At 45.6% G+C, this 12,748-nt stretch overlaps 1 pseudogene; it reads left to right on the top strand.

Moving 5' to 3' along the window:
- The first annotated feature begins 6,289 nt into the window (after positions 1 to 6,289).
- On the top strand, positions 6,290 to 8,274 carry LOC146586668 (uncharacterized; annotated as a pseudogene).
- The last annotated feature ends 4,474 nt before the right edge of the window (positions 8,275 to 12,748 follow it).

Genomic DNA, 12,748 nt, shown 5'->3' with positions numbered 1-12,748 from the left:
CCAGGATGGTGAGATCAATCGTGCCTCCATGACTTACAGAGCAGTAYCAGGGCCCGAGCTACTGTTTGTGGTTGCGAGGTTACTTCTGCAGCAGTGCCTGATAGGGCAGTGCTATTCTCGAGATTGTGAGGTCACTTGTGCCTCCGTGCCTTACAGTTGAGTGCCGAGCCCCTGGCTGCAGTCAGTGGTTGCTGTTTCTGGTTGTGAGGTGACTTGTGCTTCAGTGCCTTACAAGGCAATGCTAGTGTTGTCCCCAAACTGGGTTCTGTTACCTGGTGTGCAAACAAATAGACACACAGGGTCAAGATATTTGTTTATTTCTTTTCTGCGCGGAAATGGGTGCTAGGTGGTAAATCCACAAAGCTAGCACACCTTCTCCCCCTCTCATTCTTGATTTATACACACTTTTCAGGGAACACTTTATACAAATTTTTCTATTGGTTACAGTTTGATCACACCACATATCTGCTCCGCACCTGCACTTTAACATTCCTGTTAATTAGCATAGGAAGCGGAGAAGAAGGCGGTAACATCATTATCATGTCATTTCCATCTCATTATTCATTTAGGGGAGTGTAGTTTAATATGTTAATAAGTGTTAACGAGCTTATAGGTTACTCTGGGTTATTCTGCTGTCTTTGTCTCGTCTACCCCTCATATTCTTCAAAGTGCTGTGGTTTCATCGAGGTTATGCAGCTGGAGTCCTTTGCAATACTGTTACAAGATATCCTCTCTCCCTTGTCCTTGAGTCTTGTTAACTATCCACAGTATCGCTTCAACAATTCCCCCCTTTGAGACTTGATAATAGCACTTATCTAGCAAGTCTCATTTAAACAACTTCAGTTGTTCCCCTATGGATGTTAAGTTAGTTCTAAGTATTTCCCATGGCACAAGYGGTCTGGCAGATTTTGACATAGGCAAGCAAGCAGTAATCTGAATCAGATTATGGATTTTCCAAAGGCCTGTATAAGCTGTAAAAACAGGTTAGTTGTAACAATGGGCATGCATAACAGAATTAACAATGACGTCCTCATTTTCCATCTTATTAAGTCTACAACAAGGATGAAGTAAAGCAGTATTCTTATAAATCACTCCTATTATTATAAATAAAAATGGTATCAGAAWGTAAACTAATGCCAATAACCCCTGAGAGCAGTCCAATTCAATGTAAGAGAGTTCAGTTTCCCAAGTACAATTAATTGATTGTGGAAGTTTTGTACTCTTATCTTGAGAGACCCTGTAGCTGTGGCAGTYCACAGTCATTCAAAGGTGCCTTCTTTATTCAGGAATAGTGGGTCCAGGAACTTATTCCCTCCACCTCCACTGCAGTATGAGTTGTCAGAAGCACCAGGTACGGGGCTTTCCACTTTCCTCTTAGTGATTTTCCTTCCATGTCCAAACATAGACCAAATCCCCAGGCTGGACGCCATGCACAGGGGAGTCCAATGGAAGGGGGGGTGCACTGATTAAAGTACTTATGTAAAGATGTTAGTAACCAGGACAAAGACAGTAAATACTCTTTCAACATTTCTTCCCCTCTTACATGCATTTGATCACTTTGTCTCCCTATTTCATTAATTGGGTAAAGTTTCCCATAAAGTATTTCGAAAGGGCTTACTCCTTCTTACTCCTCAATAAGTTTGCCGATGATACCAAGCTAGGAGGAGCGGCTGCGAGAGCTGGGCCTGTTTAGCCTGCAGAAGAGAAGACTGAGGGGGTGTTAGAGAAATAACTGTGAGGAAAACCTTGCAAATAGTTACCCAGACTCAAGGACAAGGGAGAGAGAAAAACAGTACTGCAAAGGATAACCAGCTCCGGCTAAATAACCTTGAYGAAACCACAGCGCTTTGAAGATTGCGAGGGGTAGGTAAGACAAAAACAGCAGAATAACCCAGAAGTGACCTTAGGTTCATTAAGGCTTATTAACATATTAAACTTCACACCCCTAAATGAATAATGAGATGGAAATGACATGATAATGATGTTACCGCCCCTTCTTCGCTTCCTATGCTAATTAACAGGAATGTGAAAGCGCAAGCGCAGCGCGATTACCTGAGGTAATGAAATTGTAACCAATAGAAAGATTTGTATAAAATACTCCCTGAAAAGTGTGTATAAATCAAGAATGAGAGGGGGAGAAGGTGTGCTAGCTTTGTGGATTTACCACCTAGCACCCATTTCTGTGCAGAAAAGAAATAAACAAATATCTCGACCCTGTGTGTCTATTGGTTGCTTGCACACCGGGTAACAGAACCCAGATTTTGGGACAACGCTAGGCAGAGCGGCTGCGAGAGCTGGGCCTGTTTAGCCTGCAGAAGAGAAGACTGAGAGGGGATCTTGTCAATGTGTGTAAGTATCTGAAGGGAGGATGTCAAGGGGATGGGGCTAAACTCTTTTCAGTTCTCCCACGCAAAAGGACTAGGGGCAATGGGCACACACTGAACCACAGCAAGTTCTGCCTGAATATGAGGAGGAATTTCTTTGCTGGGAGAGTGACAGAGCACTGGAAGAGGTTGCCCAGAGAGGTTGTGGAGCCTCCTTCTCTGGAGATATTCAAAACCCACCTGGATGCAACCCTGTCTAACATGCTGTGGGTGACCCTGCTTGAGCTTGAGGGTTAGAGAAACTCATGAGTCAATTTTGTACCTCCAGTTGTACACTCCATTGGTTACAAAAATGGCCGCAAAGTTTTCCTTCCTGTAGCTTCAACAATGGTAGTAGTAACGTTACTTGCTTAAGTAATCTTACTTACTTATACTTACTTAAGTTACCCTTACGTAAGTTAGTTACCACTGAATGAGTGGTCCCACTATCTAATAAAAACCTGTAGTTTCATTCATCAGCCTTACTGGAACCAGGGGATCAGCTGGGGAGATTCTTATTTTCTCCCCGGTCCCCTTCATTCCATATTTGATTCCTCTAACATAATTAACTTGGTGTTTTCTGGGCTCTGTAGCTGCATTACCCTTCTTCAGTTTGGACATTCGTTTTTCCAGTGTCCTTCCTGCCTACAAATTGCACATTGATTTGGACCCAAAGTGGGCCTAGGGAGGCCACCTCCTGGCCTCCCTCCCCTTTCAGCTCTTCCTCCTCTATGATCTCTTCCACTTCCCCTGCCCCTACCTTTGAATTCATCTCCCTGAATGGCTGCTGCCAAAAGAGACGCCTGTAGTTTCATTCGGTTTTGTGTTTCTCTTTTTCCCTTTTCATCTYGGTTATTATATACCTTACATGCTATCTCCATCACCTAGGAAATAGACATTCCCCCAGCTCCATCTGCCTTCTGTAGCTTCTTTTGAATATCCTGATCTGACTGGCCAATGAATAGCGTATTAAACAGTCTTTGATTCGCTTCCTCATTTGGATCCAAGTCTGCCCACTTTCTGGCTGCTTCAAATAATCTTTCAATAAAAAGCTGAGGGATTTTCTTCAGGCCCCTGCCTTACTTCATACAACTTCGATATGTTGTTTGGTTTCAGAACTCCGTATTGAACCCCATTTAGAATGAACTGTTGATACTGCTGCAATAGCTCCCTAACCCCCCTCCTATTTGGATCCCACTCTGGATCTCTTCTGGTGGATAAGGAGATGTCAGGATCCCCCTGTCTTCTCCAACCAGGAAAGTATTCAATAGCACCCGCAAGTCTCCCCAGTTAGGATTATCAGTTACCATAATAGTCTCCAAAAGTTGATGCAGCCTCTCAGGATTTTCCCTATCTGAGCCAACAGACTGCTTCCAATTTAATAAATCCGAGGTCCTAAAAAGAACATGTACAAATACTGTACAAATACTTCCTGTCTCACTGCCTGCCTCAAAGAAGCCTGTATAACTGATTGTTGCTGTCTCCTAGTTCAGCCAGAAATATCGCTGGAATCTTCATTTCCTAATTGGGGGGAGAGGGGGGAGGAGGAGGAAGGGCGATTCCTCAGCTGACGTGGATTTCCACAAGGAGGGGGCACATCCTCCTGTTCCTCTCCATTCAGAATTTTTCTGTTAGTACAGCTTAAGCAACATCTGTTCTCTTCCTTCTTTACTACTGCAGCCATTACTGGTTCCTCCTCACCTGTCAGTTTACATTTCTTTTGAATTTCTAGTTTCCTAAATAACAACATAAAAGCCTCCACACAGGGTACCTCATCACACCCTTTCGGCAGCAAAGCAGCATTAATTGTAATACAGTATTATAGTTAAAGGTCCCATTTTCTGCTCATTTCTCATCACAGTCCAACTTACACATTCCAACTCACACATATTGGTTACTGTATCTTCTCATCCTTTCTTTTGTCATTGGATCTTCGCCAAAGATACCACAATGTTTCAAAATATACTCCAAAGGGCTGTATTATGTACCCGGGATTGTGAGTTCAAGTGTGCCTCCATGTCTTAAAGGCCACTGCCAGGCCCCTGACTGCTGTTAGTGGTTGTGAAGTCACTTCTTCAGCAGTGCTTTACAGATCAGTGCCAGCCTTGGCTGCTGCAGGTGCTTGTGAGGCCATTCGTGCCACAGTGTCTGATAGGCCAGTGCTATACCCAGGACTGTGAGGTCACCTGTGCCTCCATGCCTTATAGACCAGTGCTAGGGCCCTGGCTGCTGTTAGTGCTTGTGAGGTGACCTGAAAACAAATGCCTGATAGGCCAGTGGTGGCGATGTTGTTACTGTCTGGGTCTCTTACATCACTTGTGCCTTGGTACCAGATAGATCAGCGTTGGTCGCCTGACTCCTGTTTGTGGTTGTAAGGTGACTTGTGCAGCAGCATCTGATAGGTCAGTGCTAGAACCCTGGTTGCAATTTCTGGTTGTGAGGYGACTTCTGCCTCAGGCTCTAATTGCCAATGATATGGCCGTTGCTGCTGTTAATTGCTGGGAGGGCACTTGTGCCACAGAGTCTGATAGGCCAGGGCTATTCCTGGACTTTTGAGGTCACTTATTCCTCTGTGTTTTACAGGCCAGTGCCCAGCCCCTGGATGTTGTTGGTAGTTATAAGGTCACTAGCGAAGCAGTGCCTGATAGGCCGGGACTGTGAGGTCCCTTCTGCCTGAGGCCCTACAGGCCAGTGCCAGGCCACTGGGTGCTCTCTGTGGTTGTGAGGTGACTTCTGCCTCAGGCCCTAATTGCAAATACTATGGCCATTGCTGCTGYTAATTGCTGGGAGGCCGCAGTGCCTGATAGTCCAGAGCTATACCCAGGACTGTGAGGTCACTTCTGCCTCAGTGCCTTACAGGCCAGTGCCAGGCCCCTGGACAACAGTTTGTTGTTTTGAACTTACTTGTGCATCAGTGCCCTACAGGCTAGTGCCAGGCCCCTGGATGCTGTTTGTGGTTGAGAGGTGACTTCTGCCTGAGGTCCTACTTGCCAATGCTATGGCCATTCCTGCTGTTAATTGCTGAAAGGTCACTTGTGCCACAGTGTCTGATAGGCCAGTGCTATATCTGAGATTGTGATGTCACTTATGCCTCAGTGCTTTCTAGGCCGGTGCCAGGCCCCTGGATGCTCTTTGTGGTTTTGAGTTCTCTTGTGCTGTAGTGTCTGATAGACCAATGCTACACCCGGGAGTGTGCGGTCACTTGTGCCTCAGTGCCATATAGGCCAGTACCAGGCCCATGGATGCTGTTTGTTTTTGTGACGTACTTGTGCCTCAGTACTACCAGGCAGTACTAGGCCCTTGGCTGCTGTTAGTGGTTGTGAGCTCACTTGGGCAGCAGTGCTGGTCTTGTGCTACAATTAGTCCTTGTGAGGTCCCGTATGCCTCAGTGCCTGATAGGCCAGTACTGATTGCATGGCTGCTGTTTGTGGTTGTGAGGTCATCTATGCCACAAGCCTTACAGGCTTGTGCCAGGCGCCTGTCTGGTGCTGGTAGTTGTCAGGTCACTTGTGCATCACTGCCTTGCAAGCCAGTAATGGTCATGTGCTGCTGTTCATTTTTGCGAGGTGACYTGTGCAGGAGTGCCTGACAGGGTAATGCTGAGCCCTTGGCTGTTATTTGAGGTTGTAAGGTGCCTTCTGCCTGAGGCCCTAATTGCCAATGCTATGGCCATTACTGCTGGTGGTGGTTGTGCGACCACTTGTGCAACAGTGTCTCATAGGCCAGTGCTATACCCGGGATTGTGAGGTCACTTGTTCCTCTGTGCTTTCCAGGCCAGTGACAGGCCCATGGATATTCTTAATCRTTGTGAGGTCACTTGTGAAGCAGTGTCCGATAGGGCAGTGCTGGTCATGTGCTGCTATTAGTCCTTGGGAGGTCCCTTATGCCTCAGTACCTGATAGGCCGGTACTGGTTTGCAAGGAAGAATGCGGAAGAATGGTGAGGAGTCAGGCGAGACAGTGGCTTACTGTCCAGGACTTGAGAGTGTTGCTCAAGGCTTATGTTACTATTCAGCAACTATGGTTATCTGCTCATGGATAAGCTAAGCTTTTTTATACTTTGTATTTTAGGAAAAGCATATAGTACACACGTACCCATAAATCTGTGTGAAAAGAACATTTCAAGATTGTAATATTGATTAAGCTGCCTATAAAATGTAAAGGCGAGAAATGATGAATGTTCCTTGYGTTGGAGCCACGCTTGGGGCTGCCCTGCCATCTCTGTCACTGGCCACTGTGGGAGCCACACAGAACCCTCCTGCATTGGTATCATTACTGTCYTTTTTTTACCCAATTGTTAATAAATATATTAACTAGCCTTGTATCTCTCTCTATCAAGCCCCTAAATTGTCCTTACAAGTGGCGTCATGAACAGAATTGCGAGAACACACAGTGCTGAAGAGGAAAAAAAGGGGAAAAAAGGGAAAGCCCATGAGCAGGATTGTGGATAAGATGGGAAAGTGGCCTGGACTACGCTACCAGGATAACCCATTTGCAAGCACTGGGGGCCTGCAGCAGCAACAGTGGCAACTTTAAGCTACCCAGAAGACTGGCCAGAATTGGCCAGTGTGTAGCAGGTAATGTCACAGGTGGTTAAGGAAGCCCTGACAGGARTGCTCCCTACCACCACAGCCGAACCTGTCAGGTAGCGTTAGCAGGGCAAGTTGCATGGATTTTTCTGACGGCGCTTTGGGCACTTGATACTGAAGTGATGAGGCAACAGCTGCTACGTTTGGAGAATGAAAGGGAGGACCTGAAACAAGAGACTGGAGATTTGTGGAATGCTAGGAAAATTACTCAGGAGGTTATTACTATGCAAGCCGAAAAAAATCATGACTTAGCCCACCAGATGGAGCGGTTGGTTTTGAGATTAGCTAATAAGAAGCAGTGTATATGTGTATATGTGGATGACCACCTCCACCTGAGGAGCAGCCTCTTGCTCAGACGCATCCCTTGATTCAAATGAGGGGGGGGAATGGCAAGTGGATGGGAATACTGTAGAACAAATGCGGACTTACACTCCCAAAGAGTTGAAAGAGTTTCTAAGTATGTTCCAAGAAAAAACAGGAGAACCTTTGCTTAAGTGGATGGTATGTGTATGGGATGCGGGTGCAGGGTCTTTGCGGTTATTAAGAGAAGAGTAGGATTTAACGAGCCCTTTAACTACTGATCCTGAAGTACAGGATTATCTGAAGCAGGCAGGTAATCCCTGCGATGGTAGTGGTCAGCCAGTACCTGCTCCTTCTTTGTATCAGTGGATATGCAGGACTATGATAGGGGCATATCCTGCACCAGGAGAGCTAATAACTACCTTAGATCCATGGAGAACAGTAGAAGGAGGAATAGATGCCTTATGGCAAATGGGGGTAACCTTAGGGTTCCCAGATGCTGAAGGACAGACGATATTCAGGTCACTAGGCAAATGAAGCTGCAGCTTATGAAAGAAGCTGCGGGGTCAGTTAAGGGATTGTTAATGAATACTGTTATGTCAGCCAGCGGGACTGTAGGGGAGCTGGTTAATTCTATGAGGGACTATGACAGAGTGGGAAATAGCGCTGGAAAGAACATTTGAGCTGTCCAAAAGCCCACTGAAAAGAAGTCTGGGGGAAAAAGTTACTACAAAACTGAAAATAAGTAAGAAACAAATGTGGATAGACTTGTTAAAAGTTGAGGTAGACAGTGATACAATAAATGGTTTGCCTATAGGAGAGCTATTTAAACGGTGGCAAGGACTTAATAAATTATTGCTCGCCGCATCCTCAATGCAGCCCTCTGCTCCACCTATGCCTGCAGCCGGGGGTGGGGGTGGAAAATGCCTGCCGAGCAACAATGATAGTCAGGCGGATCCTCCAATGTCAGAGCATCCATACTACCATACTATCCGGGGGATCAATGCCAATATGTCCCTCTAAAAAAACGCTGGTGCTCTGGTGGGGAAAAATCTGTCTTGGCTTTGGTAGATACAAGTGCAGAGGTCACAGTCTTGCCTACTTCTATTACTAATACCTCCACCTCTAATAAGTCTTGTGGGATAGGAGACGTGGAAGTCCCAGCTGTGCGAGCCACTGTAAGCTTGGTAATAGCTAAATTACCACTGTTTTCTGCTGTAGAACTTCTCGTCCCTATTCATGAGTATATATTGGGGATAGATTCTCCTTTGGATGAAATACATTTCTTCCCCAAGCTGCATCCCCAAGGATTTCCCAAGTGGGACCCTGCTGAGTTGCCAAAACCTCGAAAATAGTCCAAACAAAGCAATATCGTATTCTGGGAGGAGAGAAGGAGATACAAGAAACTGTGGACACTCTTCTTCAGGCAGGAATAATTCACCCAGCCTTATCTGCTTTTAACAGCCACATCTGGCCTGTGTGCAAACCAGATGGCACATGGAGAATAGCTATAGATTATTGGGAATTGAACAAGGTAACCCCTCCGCTGATGGCAGTGGTCCTGGCTATGGTTACCTTGATCAAGCACATAGGCAATTGATTGCAGCCATGGAAGGCTGTGATAGACTTAGCTAATGCTTTTTTTCTCAATTGCCATTTCTGAAATCAATTCTGAGATCAATTTGCCTTTACCTGGAACAATAAACAGCATACTTTCCAGGTTCTTCCCCAGGRATATAAAGTCATAGTCATACTGTCTGTCACCAAATGGTAGCTGCCGTACCTGTGTTAGGAGAGGACTGCACTTTGACAGCACATCATTACATTGATGATCTTTTGATTACGGGACCCGATCGGGACACAGTGCAGCACCAGTTGGAGTGTTTGACCAATGAACTGACAAAGGGGGTGGGCAATAAACCCGAAGAAGACACAGGGACCAGMTACCAGTGTGATATTTCTGGGAATTTTATGGCAAGGACATATGAAAGTTATTCCAGAGAAAGTCTGGAATTTGGCCTGTGGTACCCCGTACCAACAGACCCTAAATAGTTACAAATCTTCCTGGGTTTACTGGGATTTTGGCGTGCTTTTATTCTCCATTTTAGCATATTTGATGCACCCTTTGCAAGGTCTTACTAAAAAGCGTACTGAATGGCAGTGGATGAAGGAGCATCAGCAGGCTTTTGACCTATGCACAGATGCTATTGAACAACATGTTCAGTTGTACACTCCCCAACTTGGCCGGCCTTTTGAATTAGAAGTCACTGTATTAGGTGACACAATCTCTTGGGGATTATGGCAGCATTGTACACAGAACCAAAGACAGCCTATTGGGTGTTGGTCTAAGTCATTAACTGAAATAATGGCTAGATACATGCCACTAGACAAACAGTTGCCAGCAGTAGTTTGGGCCTTTTAAGTTATCAAGCGTATCAGCAGCAGAGACGCGGTGACTGTGCACCCTCCCATAACCATACAGTCTTGGACTGCTAATAAGTATGTGCGAGCTCATGCTGGAGTGGCACAAACCGCTATGCGATGGAAATGGAAACATTATCTCCAGTCTTGATGGCAACCAGGCTAGAAAAACATTAGTACTCCCCATGCTACAAYTTTGAGAACTGTACAATTTGAACATATGCCCAGCTTAGCAGAACCTGCAACTTTTCCCACAGTATCAAAACCATTGAGTCATCCTCCTATTACTGAGGTGCCTCCTTTTGATGAGCTGTAGCCTGAAAAACAAAAAACTGTCTGGTTCACTGATGGGAGTGCTGTATATTCACGGTGTGGAAAGCAAACCTGGCGAGACGTGGAATATAATCCTTCTCAAGAAGAGGTAACATTTGTAGCAGGAACTGGGTATTCAAGTCAGTGGGCTGAGTTAAAAGCAGCTGAATTGGCTGTTATGGATGGGCAGGCTCATTTCGTGTATACYGACAGTTGGGTCGTTTTCCGTGGACTGGTTACCTGGCTCCCACCTTGGGCAGCAGCTGACTGGAACATACATGCTAAAAAATTGCATGGACATGATATCTGGGCCCATACCCAAGTAAAGCAAACCCCCTTGCAAATTTGACATTTGTCGATGCACACCAGAAAAGTTTTACTTGAGAATGTGAGTACAATAATGCTGCTGACCATACGGTAACCCTGAATGAGTTGACCCAGGCTGCCCATGGCCACATAGACTCAGGATATTGAGGACCCACCTCTGCTCAAGCATGGGATCAGGCTCGAAGCCAAAATGCATTGTCTCTGATTTTGAGCAGTACCAGACTGCTCAAAATATCTGTGTCACATGTACACAATTAGCCAATATACAATTTAGATAGCCATTAGAAAACAAGCAAGGAGCTCCTGACAAAACTCCAAGAGAACAGGAAAGTACACAGAATGTGGAAGAGGGGACAGGCTACTTGAGAGGATTATAAGAATGTTGTCAAAGTATGCAGAGATGCAACAAGGAAGGGTAAGATCCATTTGAAACTAAGTCTGGCAAGGGATGTCAAGGACAACAAGAAGGGATTCTTCAAATACATCAGTAGCAAAAGGAGGACTGGGGAAAATGTGTGCCCACTACTGAATGGGGTGGAGGCCCTGGTGACGAAGGATACAGAGAMRACAGAGTTAAGTTACTGAATGCCTTCTTTGCGTCAGTCTTCACTGCTAAGGGTAACCCTCAAGAATCCCAGAGCATGGAGACTAGGTTCCTCTCTGCCCAGCTCTCCAGCCTGTCCAGGTCTCTCTGAATGGCAGCACTCTCTGGTGTGTCAGCCATTCCTCCCAGCTTGGTAGCATCCGCAAACTTGCTGAGCAGACACTCTGTCCCTTCATCTACGTCATTGATGAATAAATTGAACAGGATGGGGTCTAGTACTGAGCCCTGGGGAACTCTAGCCATAGGCCTCAAACTGACTCTGCGCCAGTGATGACAACCCTCTTAGCTCTGCCTTTCAGCCAGTTCTCAATCCACCTCACWGTCCACTCGTCTAACCCACACTTCCTGAGCTTGCCTAGGAGGATGTTACGGGAGCCAGTGCCAAAAGCCTTGCTGAAGTCAAGGTACACAACATCCCCCCACTGGAGGGATAACTCCAATGATAAAAGCCTCAGGAGAATTGGAATGTTACACCMCCCCCCCCCCCCGACATAAAAGCACAGCAGACTATCCCAATGCAACTATATGTTACATGTCCTTCCGGACAAGTGTGGGTTTTTACCCCAGTAATATCTGCTATGATAGCACCTCTCCTCATAACGTTTTCTCAAGAGCTTTCATTTCAGGTTACTGCTGAACACCCAGTGGTCTCTGCTGGTCTCAGGGATTTTATGCCCACGAGCTCCATCTCCAGTAACTACCACTTTGAATGTCACTAAAGCTTTAGTGAGTGTATGGATCATCTCCCCACATAAACCTTGAATTGCTTCTGGTACCCGGACCAGAAGCAACTGCTTTAATCCAACCAGAGGGTGAGTCTTTTTCCTCTTATATTCCCCTTTCCAAGGTGTCTCRTTGATGTTAATWATGAAGTGGATATGGTTATCAACACTGTTGTCAGTGTACTCTGCATTGGACTTGATGGACCACCCTGAACCACACATAAATGCCTGGATTTGGCTAGCCCAATGTTCTGGCAATCTATTGGCATTTTGTTTAGCTGGAGAGTAGTTGGTAGACCGTATACTCAGTATATGTTATGTAGGGGCACCCACGCTGATAACTGTGATGCAGATTATACGTTCCGAAAGTTGTTTGACACTGCAGTTACTCCCCTGAATTTATATGACATGGGAACTCTATCACTCCTCTTAACCCCTTAGACATATTCTTTCYGTGTAGCTAATGTATCCAAGGCAGCTGTTTGTTTCACTTYTGTAAATTAAACTGCTCAGCATCAAAATACGACTAACATGCAATTGCAATGCAACAGTACCATAAACATAACTTATGCTTCTGCACACTTAATCTTGCCTTTAGGTTGGTTCCTTTTATGTGGGACTACCACTTACACGTATGTACCTGCTAATACTATAGGAGGTCCCTGTACCCTGGGAAGAGTAAGATTAAGTACCTTACCTTACATACTAAATAAGACCAGAGCGCCACGACATCTTCTGGACAACACATGTAACCCTTTTCTCACATGGAAAAACTCTAGGGCTGCTGCTAAGCCTAGTACGGATCCCAGGGTGGTGATCCATAACTATTGGCAACGGGAACATGTAGCTTGTGCACTAGCACAGCATCTAAACTGAACATCCAAGGCTATTGCCTCMYTTAACACGCAGATTCAAGAGCTATGTCAAGGAGTGTTGTGGGATGGATTGGTAATTGACTATTTGCTTCTGCACCATAATCATGGATGCCACGACTCTGCAGGAATGTGCTGTTTAAATATAACTGATGAATCTTTGTCTAATGATGGTGGTGTTGCTCATATCTAACAGCTTGTCCAGCATATCCAACAACATGATGGTGACATGTGGCTGG

The sequence above is a fragment of the Rhea americana genome, unplaced genomic scaffold (assembly GCF_003343005.1).
Source record: "Rhea americana isolate MKP2758 unplaced genomic scaffold, rheAme1 scaffold_667, whole genome shotgun sequence".
NCBI lineage: Eukaryota > Metazoa > Chordata > Aves > Rheiformes > Rheidae > Rhea > Rhea americana.
This window is presented reverse-complemented; position numbering and strand designations above follow the sequence as displayed.